The following is a 12,272-nucleotide window of genomic DNA, read 5'->3' on the forward strand; positions in this document are numbered from 1 at the left end:
CCCAAAGCTCAAAAGTGCCCGATCTCTCTCCCTAGCCAATCAAACTTGTTGATTCTTTAGGGATTAGTTGAGAAGGCCTAGATCTACACTTCCACCAAGAGAAAAGTTGATTCCCCCACCAATACCTTGCGGATCTTGTTACTCTTGGGTGTTTGAGCATCCTAGACGGTTGAGGTCACCTCGAAGCCACATTCCATTGTGGTGAAGCTTCGTGGTCTTGTTGGGAGCCTCCAAGCTTTGTGTGGAGTTTGCCCCAACCTCGTTTGTAAAGGTTCGGTCGCCGCCTTCAAGGGCACCTATAGTGGAATCACGGTACCTTGCATCGTGCGAGGGCGTGAGGAGAATACGGTGGCCTTAGTGGCTTATTGGGGAGCATTGTGCCTCCACACCGCTCCAACGGAGACATACTTCCTGTCAAAGGGAAGGAACTTCGGTAACACATCCTCGTCTTCATTGGTTCCACTTGTGGTTATCTCTAACCTTTACTTTGTGTATGCTTATGTTGTTATCTATATCTTACTTGTCTTAGTAGCTCTCGTTGTTAGCTTCATTACGGTTCACCCCATTGTTGTTATATTTGTGAACCCGTATGTTGTTTACCCTAACTTGCTAAGATTAATTAAAAAGTGGTCGTTGCCTATTCACCCCCCCTCTAGTCAACCATATCGATCCTTTCACTATGAAAATGCCATAATAGGTAGATATGGTCGCTGTTTTGAGGAAAATGTATGGTGGCTGTTTTGAGGAAGGTAGGTTTATTGTACCGGCAAAAGTTGCACGGTACTAGAGAGGCTAGCAAAGGTGGAAGGGTGAGAGTGCGTATAATCCATGGACTCAACATTAGTCATAAAGAACTGACATACTTGTTGCAAAAGCCTATTAGTTATCAAAGCAAAGTATTAGACGCATGCTCCTAGGGGAAGGGTTGGTGGGAGTTAACCATCGCGTGATCCCGAACTCCACACAAAGGTTGACAATCATTAAACAAATCATGCTCCGAATTCATCACATAAAGGTTCACCATACATGCATACTACGAGAATCACAAGCTTTAGCACAAGTATTTCTTCCAAATCACAATTACTTTCTAGCATGGCTGTCATATTACCATCTTCATATCTCAAAACTATATGCAAGGAATCAAACTTCTCATCATATTCAATGCACTTAATATGAAAGTTTTTATTATATCCCTCTTGAATGCCCATTATATTAGGAATAAATTCATAACCTAAACCAATTACCATGCTGTTTAAAGAACTATCAAAATAATATAAGTGAGGTACGAGAGTTTAATAATTTCTATAAAATAAAACACATCCATGCTCTAAAAGATATAAGTGAAGCATTAGAGCAACATTGCCTAGCTCAAAAGATATAAGTGAAGCACATAGAGTATTCTAATAAATTCACGATTTAGCGTGTCTCTATCAAAAGATGTGTGCAGAAAGGATGATTGTGGCAAACTAAAAAGTAAAGACTCGTATCATACAAGACGCTCCAAGCAAAACACATATCATGTGGTGGATAAAAACATAGCCTTAAGTAATTTTACCGATGGATTGAAGACGAAAGATGGGATGCCTTCCGGGGCATACTCACGCTTAGGCTCTTTGGTATCCTTGAATATGGCTTGGGGGTGCCTTGGGCATCCCCAAGCTTAGGCTCTTGCCACTCCTTATTCCATAGTCCATCAAATATTTACCCAAAACTTGAAAACTTCACAACACAAAACTCAACAGAAAACTCATGAGATCCGTTAGTATAAGAAAAATAAATCTCCACTTCAGGTACTGTTGTGAACTAATTATTTATTTATATTGGTGTAATATTTACTGTATTACAACTTCTCCATGGTTCATACCCCCCGATACAACCCATAGATTCATCAAAATAAGCAAATAACACAAAGAAAACATAATCTGACAAAAACAGAACAGTCTGTAGCAATCTATTTACTTAAATACTTATGTAACTCCAAAAATCCGGGAAATTGAGGAAAATCAGGGAAATTGAAAAATCCATCTTTTGTAAAAAATTCAGATCAAAATCACGTTCTGGTGAATTTATAAAATTCTTGGACTGAGAGCGAAAGTTTCTGATTTCCAGCAAAATCAACTTGCAAACACAGTAGACCATCCCAAAGGTCTTACTTGGCTCGTACACTAATTTAAACAAGAAAACAAAATTATTACACAGGTAATAATGTGTTCAACACTCAAAAATTGAAGCAAAAATAGAAAATAAAAATAAAATTGGGTTGCCTCCCAACAAGTGCTATGTTTAACGCCCCTAGCTAGGCATAATGATTTCAATGATGATTGCATAAAGGTAAAGAACTGAAACATAAACAGAGCATCATGAATCACATGGAAAGCATATTTAAGTCTAACCCGCTTCCTATGCATAGTTATTTTGTGAGCAAACAAATTATGGGAACAAGAATCACTTAGCATAGGAAGGAAAAACAAGTATAACTTCAAAATTTCCAACACATAGAGAAGAAAGTTCATATTATTGCAATATGTAAAAGCATATGTTCCCCTCTAATATTAATTATCAGTAGCATCATGAATAAATTCAACAATATAGATATCACATAAAGCATTATTCTCATGATCCACATGCACAAAAGTCTTACAATCTTCGAAGGTAGTGGGATTAACATTAACTAAAGTCATGACCTCTCCAAACCCACTTTTATCAAAAAATTCATAAGATTGAACACTCTCCAAATATGTGGGATTGTTTTTACCTAATGTTTACACTCTTACAAACCCTCTTTCGATATCATATTCATCAAGAGTATTAAGTAAATTATCAAGATCATAAGAAGTATTATCACCCCAATCATGACCATTGAAATAAGTAGTGGTCATGGCAAACCCATCAAATATAGCATCGTCAAGCTTGTGGGTTTGCATATCATTAGCACAATTGATATTAATAGAATTTATAACAATATCATTGCAACCATGCTTTTCATTCAAGGAAACATCATGAATCCCTTCACAATTTTCAAATTCACGAATATCAAGCAAAACTTCATGGAGATAATCAAGTACACTCAACTCACTAGCAATTGGTTCATCATAATTGGGTCTCTTGAAAAGATTAGCAAGTGGATGAGGATCCATATCAATAGATTTTTAGCAAGAAAAGATGCAAGCAAATAGAAGGCACATGGTAACACAAGTAGACAAAAATAGATCCGGCGAGAAAAAGGTGGTGAAGTGGGGGAGAGGAAAACGAGAGGCAAATAATGTAAATGCAAGAGATGAGTTTGTGATGGGTACTGGGTAGGATTGATCTTGCTATGTATCCTCCCCAACAACGGCCCCAGAAATCCTTCTTGCTACTTCTTGAGCTTGCGTTGGTTTTCCCTTGAAGAGGAAAGCGTGATGCAGCAAAGTAGATAAGTATTTCCCTTAATTTGTTGAGAACCAAGTTATCAATCCAGTAGGAGGAACAAGCAAGGCCCCAATCGTAGTACCTACACAAACAATCAAACACTTGCACCCAACGCAAAACAGTGGTTGTTGATAACCCACAAGTATAGGGGATCGCAACAGTTTTCGAGGGTAGAGTATTCAACTCAAATTTGTTGGTTCGCCAAAGGAGAAGCGAAAGAATATTCTCAAGTATTAGTAGCTGAGTTTGTCAGATTCAACCACACCTGAAAGATTAGTATCTGCAAGCAAAGTATCAGTAGCAAAGTGGTATGATAGCAACGGTGCTAGAAATGATCTGTTGACGGCAGACTATTCCTAACTGTTGTATCAATGGCGCCAGTAGGTTGCACGTAGGCGAGTAACTATTCTTCCCCGACAACAGTGTCGGAAAAGATGGTGCAACAAGTAACAGCGGAGTAGCAAGGAACAACAGTAGCAGCAGCAACAAAGTAACAGCAGTAGCAACAGTAGCAGCAAAGTGGCCCAATCCATTTTGTAGCAAGGGACAAGCCTAGACAAAGTAACGTAGCAAGGACCAGTAGTAAAAGACTCGTAGGTAGTGGATCGGTGATGGATGAGTATGACGGATGTGATTCATCATGTAACAACTATAACAAGGAGAGATAAGTAACTAGCTCCCGTTCGTCAATCTAATGTAGGCATGTATTCCGTATGTAGCATACGTGCTTAGGGAAAAGAACTTGCATGACATCTATTGTCCATCCCTCCCATGGCAGTGGGGTCCTAATGGAAACTACGGGATATTAAGGTTCTCCTTTTAATAAAGAACCGGACCAACGCATTAACACGCGGTGAATACATGAACTCCTCATACTATGGTCACCTCCGGGAGTGGTTTCGGCTATTGTCACTCTGGGGTTGCCGGGTAATAACACATAGTAGGTGACTACATGTCACATCCCTGGATCCCTAACTAGGTTTTAGTATTTGTGCTCATGTCTTCTTCCATTGCATTCAAGAAGTTGAAACAAAATCAAAGGAAGTGGTGAAACTCAAACCAAAACCCCTAGCCACTTCTTATTCAAAGGAAATTCAAATCTTGCCAAAATCAATGAACCCAAAATGGCCTTCTTAAAAGTTCACCTTTTCTGATAAATATTGAAAATAAGTTATCAGGGGTGAAATCTATTTTCAAATCACTTTTGGCATTTTATTTAAAATCAGAAACCCCCTGAATTCAACCTTATATTTGAATTCAAAAATATTCAAGTTTTCAAAAATGTTGCAAGCCTCAGGAGTAGTTGGAAATATTCCAACTAACACTCAGGGATATTCAACTAATTTTTGAATTGATTATTGAAGCCAAAATAAATAGCTAATAATATCAGCAAAAAAATAGAAGAAAAAGGAAAAAACCTATCCTACGCTTACCTGCAAGGCCCAGCCCACTAGGGGTAGGGTCGTCTTCTTCCTCTGCCTTCTCGGAGAGGAGAGATCGACCACGGCGGCCCCCTCCACCTCCTGCTTCGCCGTGGCGCTCCCCGGTGCCCCGAGGATAGCACGACGTCGGGAATGACTTCCCCGAACGCGTCCTTATCCTCCCCCGCTCTCCATTCTTCCCCCTCCTCTCGGTTTTCTTCTCTCCTCTACGTGCCACAATTAGCAGGAGCTTGAGCTCGAGGAGCCCGAGCTCTCTCGCCACAGAGAAGCCTCCCCGAGTGCTCCATCCTCTCCGCCTCATCGAGCTCGACGCGCACGCCAAAGGAATCGGCCTCCCTGAGCTCTGCAACGCCTCATTGCCGTCATCTTCAACCTCCGGCCGCCGGCAAATCGATGTTTGATCGTCGGCTACAGCACGTCCCCGAGCCGTTTGAGCCTTCCATCGTCTCCTCCGTGAGCTCGCGAGCATTTCCCCGTGTGTCCCCTCGTTCTCCTGCGCTCTAGCCACGGAACCAACGAGCCCGAGCTCCGACAGCCGCCTCGGCTCGTCACCAGCATCCTCCGGCCACCCTCAGCCCCTCCTGATGCCCGTAGTGGATGAGCCGAGCCTGGGGATCATCCCAGTGCTCTCGGCACTCGATTCCGAGCACCATAGCAAGCTCTGGTGCATCTCCGGCGAAGATCCGCCCCGGATCTGGTCACCGCCGGTCAGTCTCCGGCACGGGACGACGTGGCCGGCCTAATCCCTGTTGTTTAGCACTAATTAGTCACTGACAGTGGGCCCTAGCAGTGGGTCAAACCCACATAGGGGCTGGTCAGCGCGGGATTATCTCCTGTGTCGCTGACCAGTGGCCCCCACTTGTCATGTTTGACCGGACCAGGTCGGCTGACCTGCTGACGCAGTGGTGACGTAGTTATGACGCAATAAAGAGAATTTCTGTTTTAAAAGAATTCCAGAAAATGCCCAAAACTTCTAAAAATCATAGAAAATAATCTGTAACTCCAATGGAAATAATTTATATATGAAAAAGGATCAGAAACCAAGGAATCTGATTTTGATATTTTCAAACATGTTTGAAAATTTTAACATCATCAAACAGATAAAATGATGAATAGGATAACCTTATTAAATAATTTGGAGTTGGAATTTGAAATCCATTTGAATTCCACTTCAAATATTATGACCAAACCATGATCAAGCACAACCAGCAGCCCAACATACCATCATCATGCATGCTAAAACAAGATTATCTGAGCATCAGGTCGAATCAATTAAAAGGGTATTAGAAAAATAACTTGTTTGAAGTGATATTTGAATCTTGATTCAAATCAACTTCAACTTAAGAAATGGTAGGTACATTAGCCTACCAACTTTCATTTTCATGCCATGCTCATGCATCATCTTGTTGCATATGATTGTTATTGATTGATATTGTTTTACCGGTAGTCCCCGCTCCTCCGGATTCCACCGAATATCCGACTGACGGATATTGTCCCTCTGCTAAGCAACAAGGCAAGCAACCATTTTGATCATCCCGATAAATCCCATGTTCTCGCTCCTGCTCTTATTTCTTGCATTAGGCAAATGCTTTCAATGCTTTTACCATATTAGTTGAACCACTTCCTTGCATGACCTATCCTTGTCACAGTAAATAGCTGAACCTTGCAACCTAGCATACTTGGTAGATGCTTGAGCCATGATGTGCCTTATCCTGCTATGCATGCTATGCTTAGAGTTGTGTATGGTCTGTCTTCTGGGTGATGAACAGAATTGTGAGAATGTGTTCAGTAAGTAAAGGTTGTGTGGTTGAACCTGATTTGGTAAAGGTACCGGTGAAAGGCTATGTAGGAGTACATGGCGGGTTGTTTCATTGGAACCGTCCTTAGGAACTGAGTTTCGTGTATGTAATCCAAGACTAGATACTACCACACGTTGGGATACTTAATTGACCCTCCCGACTTATTAATCGCTTAGTACTCGGTCCAGGAGTTACAAGTAGTTTCTGGTGTTTATAGTCATGCTGGAGGCCGTGCGTAGGGCTGACCTTAGAGGAGGGCTATGATGCGGTAGGCAGTGGCACGTTGTACCAAGTGGCACCCGAATGGTGGGCTTGGGAACCCTGCGCACATCGTTTGGGGCTGTGGCGGAAACCTCGGCCGGACTTCCATGCGGGTTACCCTCAGATAGGCGATAGACCTAGACAAAGTATTAACGTGGTTAACGGTCGTGGCCGACTCCCACGCTGGGCTTCCGCTTGAAGGTTGCCGAGGTGCATGACGTGCACATGGCAATAAGTGGCGAGAGCATGTGTGAAGAAGCACACCCCTGCAGGGTTATGATCTATTCGAATAGCCGCGTCCGTGGATATGGACTACTTGGAAACATATGTTGTTCATAGATAACTATAATGGCTACTCATAAAATTGTCAAGATAAGCGTGAGTGTCGTGGACGACATTTTCGTATGGAGACGGAATGATTCCACGATGGAGTATTGTTGTGGTGTTAGTGGACTCGTGTGCGAGAAATCAAAGTTGTCAAAACTATTTAAAAATGCAAGTTGTCTAGCCATGAATCAAATGCTGGCTTTCCGCATGAAACCCCACAATTCCTTATTGATACATTGCATGAGTAGATAGTTTATCCTAAAGTCTTGCTGAGTACTTTTGTACTCACGTTTGCTTAATAAATTGTTGCAGAGGTTGTTAATGACCGTAATGGAGGGTTCTACCTAGACATCGACGATGACGAGTAGCTGGTATCCCAGCTACGATCTGGCCCTAGGATGGGTCTGTAGATAGTTAGGCCATGTGCCTTTATCTTTCCCTCTGTCTGTACTCAAACAGTTTTAAATCTTCCGCTGGCTTGTAAGAATTGTGTGTATGACTTGTGATGATGGGTCGTGAGACCCCTACCTTGTAATATTATGTGTGTGGCTCTTCCGAGCCTTCTAAATAAAGTTGTATGTTTATGGTTATGTTGTGATGCCATCGATGTATCTATACATATCGGTATGCCATGCGTACGTGTGTTGTACTTGATATGTATGGGGTTCGAATACTTAGCCGTAGGCTTTAGTAGCACTCCTTACAGGGAAATGCCCCTTTGTGATTCCAACGAGCCATGGTAGTTCGCTACTGCTCCAGACACATTGGTTGACCGGCATGTGTCCTTCTTAGCTGTTGTGTCTGTCCCCTTTGGGGAAATGTCACGCTATGTAATGGAGTCCTTGTAGCTTGCTACGACTCGTCTACATTCGCTGGTGATCGACACCTGCTTTGCTGGGTCATGTATGCCTGTCCCTGTGCGGAATTGCCGCTTTGGTTTATGACTAGACATGTCAATCCGGGTTCTTTGTCATTGGATTGCTAGCGACACAATTGCATACGTGAGTCAAAAGGCGCAAATGGTCCCGGCTAAGGTAAGGCTGCAGCCGTGGGGATAACCGTGCGTGAGACCACAAAGAGATGCGATGTGTTACAGGCTGGATTCCTATGGCTTAGGATCGGGGTCCCGACAGCATTGGTATCAGAGCCTCACTGACTGTAGGATTACTAAGCCAAACTGGTCGGAGTTGAGTCTAGAATTGCTTTAGTTATATATAAGGGAATTGTTTGTGGAAGGGAACGTAAGACACTTGCTTCTCTTCTCAAGTTATTCTATTCTGGTCATCCTCGTCTTTTGCACAGGGATTAAGGTCTAGGTTACTTATCTTCTCTTAGGCTCGTGTTTCTGATCGGTAGATTATAGGACAACGGGTCGAGAGTTACTTCGGGTTTCTTTTATCCCAAGGAAAAGGAAGTAAGTTTTGATGATCAGAGAATTGAACTTGATAGTTGAGTGGTTACGCTATCCTATTTTTATGGGTTATCTCAAAATTGTTTTTGAGCATTTACAGCCGTTATGCTGCCCAATTTTGTCTTCAGAGCTCTAGTGCTTTTGCATTACTCTCTATTTTCAGATGCCTGGCCGTCCTTCTCGTCAGGTGGTTCGTCCGACTAGGTGCATTGATGTGCCAGGTCATACGGCCATGCTAGTCAGGATGATGTCAGTGTCCGGTTAACGCTGGTACCCACAGTACACAGTGGAGGAGCAGTATCAGGATTTTAATCACAACCAGTACCTCTGCACTGTTAGGGTATTCCCAGATTACCCTCGAGCTGAGGAGAGGATCCATTGGTCTTATGGATTGGGGGTCACTGTTGACATGGCAGTACAAGATGCTGCCTATTCAATGCTGACCATCATGAGGGCTAGACAAGCACTGCTGCAGAATTCAGAGTTCTGCTATGTTCCTGCCTCTCAGCCAGGTGAAGAAGGATACCTCAGTGGGGTCTACTTTGATTCCTGTATGGAGGATCCGCTGCTGCAGTCCACTGCTGAGATGCTAAAGAATAGAAACAGGGATGCTCGTGCCCTTCGTATGGAGTTCTATGCTACACGTGCCCGTCTGTGGACGGCTTTGACACAGCTGGCACCTGTAGTCCATACAGGGTATGGAGATATGGAGATGCTGAACCCTGTTAGAACCCATCTTCTGGCTCATGTTGACTGGCCTTCTATAGGAGGAGTCACCCCTCTCCAGGGACCTCTACTACCACCAGTCAGGGGACCAAGGCCACACCCGTGTCCTTATGGATCCCAGGGGTCTCAGGCTGGAGTATTTCCTGATCCGCAGGTTGAGCTTCCAGGTCATGGAGGAAATCTTTATGATATGTTCTATGCGGATGCCCGAACCATGAGTGGAAGGATAGTATGCTAGTAGCTGTACTTTCACAGTCCTGTGTGACTTGTGAAGTATGCTTGTGTCGTGAAATGAATTCCGGAGGCATGGATAAATAATGTATAGGAAGCTTGGAAGCCTCTGATGAGTAGTTTCATGTTTTCAGTAGTTTGCTCTTCAGTTAAGGTTGTACTGAACTATGTAATGGTGTGTATGAACCATGGTGTATATATAGCAGTTGCTTGTTACCATGCTGTTCGGATATTCATTTCCGCATTCCATGTGTTTAGTGCATTCTTAATCCATAGTTAGTATTGATGTTGATATTGGTCTAAGCTGTGAGTTTGTTTGTCAGGATGGTGTTCACCAGGTTGAACCGTGCCCGTGCTCATGAGCAAGGCGAGGGTAGTCAAGCGTCGCACGAGGAACTGCCTCACCCGCCCTCTCTGGCAGAAGTTATGCTTGAGGTAGAGAGAAACAAAAGGGAGACCAACCGTCTATTAGAGCGTATTGAGCAAAATACGGCTCGTTAGCCTAGGAATGCTGCAGTGTCCCTCAATGACTTTGTGAAGATGAATCCTCCAAAGTTCCATCACCCCGTCGATCCCCTCGACGCTGATGATTGGCTGTGCAGTATATCACGCAAGATTCGCTCTGCGAATGTTTCTGAGGCCAACAAGGTGACCTTTCCGGCGTACTTTCTGGAAGGACCCGCTAATCTGTGGCGGGAGAACTTTGAAGCTATGCGTCCTGCTGAACCAGCAGCCACATGGGCAGACTTTAGTGCAGCCTTCCGTCTGCACCATATTCCAGAGGGCCTTGATGGACAGAAAGAGAGAGGAATTTTGTGCATTCACCCAGGGGAAGTTGACCGTGGATGCCTATAGCCGCGAGTTCGGTAACCTCGCCCGCTATGCAACAGAGGAGGTGTCTACTGATGCCAAGAAGCAAGCAAGATTCTGTAAGGGTCTGAGCCCTGAGCTTCGTCGTGATTTGCGCCTCCATGAATGTACAAGCTTCCAAGCCCTGGTCAACAAGGCGATCAGTGCGGAGACTGGTCATACTGACTATGAAGCCACAAAAAAGCATTCCCGTGACTTTGGCTCGTCATCTGGTTCCACATTTCCAAAATGCAGGCTGTGGGTTCCAAATAGTTCTCTGCCGCCAAAATACACTCCGAGGCCATCCTATGGGGCGCCTCAGACGAATCAGACCAACCCTCCAGCAAAAACCTATGGTGGTCCAGCTAGCAATGTTGCACCACGGGCCAATCAGGTGATCTGTTACAAGTGTGGAGAACCAGGGCACTATTCCCGAGAGTGTCCTTAGAATGTGGGTGCCAAGCAACCCGGAAAGTCCGTTGGGCAAGGCAAGTCGGGCAAAGCTTATTATGTGAAGCCAACTCCTGCACGTGGCCGTGTGAACTATGTTTCACCAGAAGAAGCTGCAGAGGATCCCGACGTCATACTGGGTACGCTCCTTGTTAATCATCACCCATCGTCTGTTCTTTTTGACACTGGGTCATCTCATTCCTTCATTTCAGAAAGTTATGCACAGTTGCATAACATGTCTTTCTGTGATATGTCAATCCCATTGGTTGTCCAAACCCCTCGTAGTAAGTGGCAAACCTCCAGAATAACCTATGACAATGAAATTCTAGTAGACATGCTAGTTTTTCTAGCATCCTTGATAGCCCTGAAATCTTCGGATATCAATATCATCTTGGGTATGGATTGGATGTCAGCTCACTATGCCAAGATTGATACTCATTCTAGAAATGTTCAGCTTACCCATCCCTCGGGTGAGATAGTCAACGTCTCTACTCGAGTTGCCAAATGCCAACTCTATTCCCTTAATTCCAACCCTCTTTCGGAACTTGAAGACATTCCGGTAGTCCGTGACTTCCCGGATGTTTTTCCATAGGAACTGCCAGGAATTCCACCTGACAGAGATGTAGAGTTTGTGATAGATCTTGTTCCGGGAACTGTTCCAATAGCCAGATGACCTTATAAGATGGCACCCCTGGAGCTAGCCGAACTTAAGAAGCAACTAGATGAGGCCTTGAATAAAGGTTTCATTCATCCTAGCTCTTCTCCTAGGGCTTGACCCGTCCTCTTCGTCAAGAAGAAAGACGGAACGGATCGGATGGTTGTAGATTACCGACCAGTTAACCTGGTCACCATAAAGAACAAGTATCCGCTCCCCAGGATCAATGACCTGTATGATCAGCTCGCCGGATCCTTAGTCTTCTCAAAAATGGATTTGAGGTTGGGATACCATCAAATCAAGATCAATAACGGGGACATTCCAAAATCGGCTTTTGTCACTCGTTATGGCCAATACGAGTACACCGTCATGTCCTTCGGTTTAACCAATGCCCCAGCCACCTTCTCTCGCTTGATGAATTAAATCTTCATGGAGTATTTGGATAAATTCATCATAGTATACCTCGATGATATTCTCATCTACTCGAAGAACGAACAAGAACATGCCGAGCATCTAAGGCTGGTATTGATGAAAATTCGAGAGCATCGCCTTTATGCCAAGTTTTCAAAATGTGAATTTTGGTTACCAGAAGTGAGCTATCTAGGTCACGTAATCTCTGGTAAGGGTATTGCTGTCAATCCCGAGAGAGTTCAAGCTGTCCTTGACTGGACTCAACCTGAATCGGTTAAGCAAGTTAGGAGTTTTCTTGG

The sequence above is a fragment of the Hordeum vulgare genome, chromosome 7H (genome assembly GCF_904849725.1).
Source record: "Hordeum vulgare subsp. vulgare chromosome 7H, MorexV3_pseudomolecules_assembly, whole genome shotgun sequence".
Taxonomy (NCBI): domain Eukaryota; kingdom Viridiplantae; phylum Streptophyta; class Magnoliopsida; order Poales; family Poaceae; genus Hordeum; species Hordeum vulgare.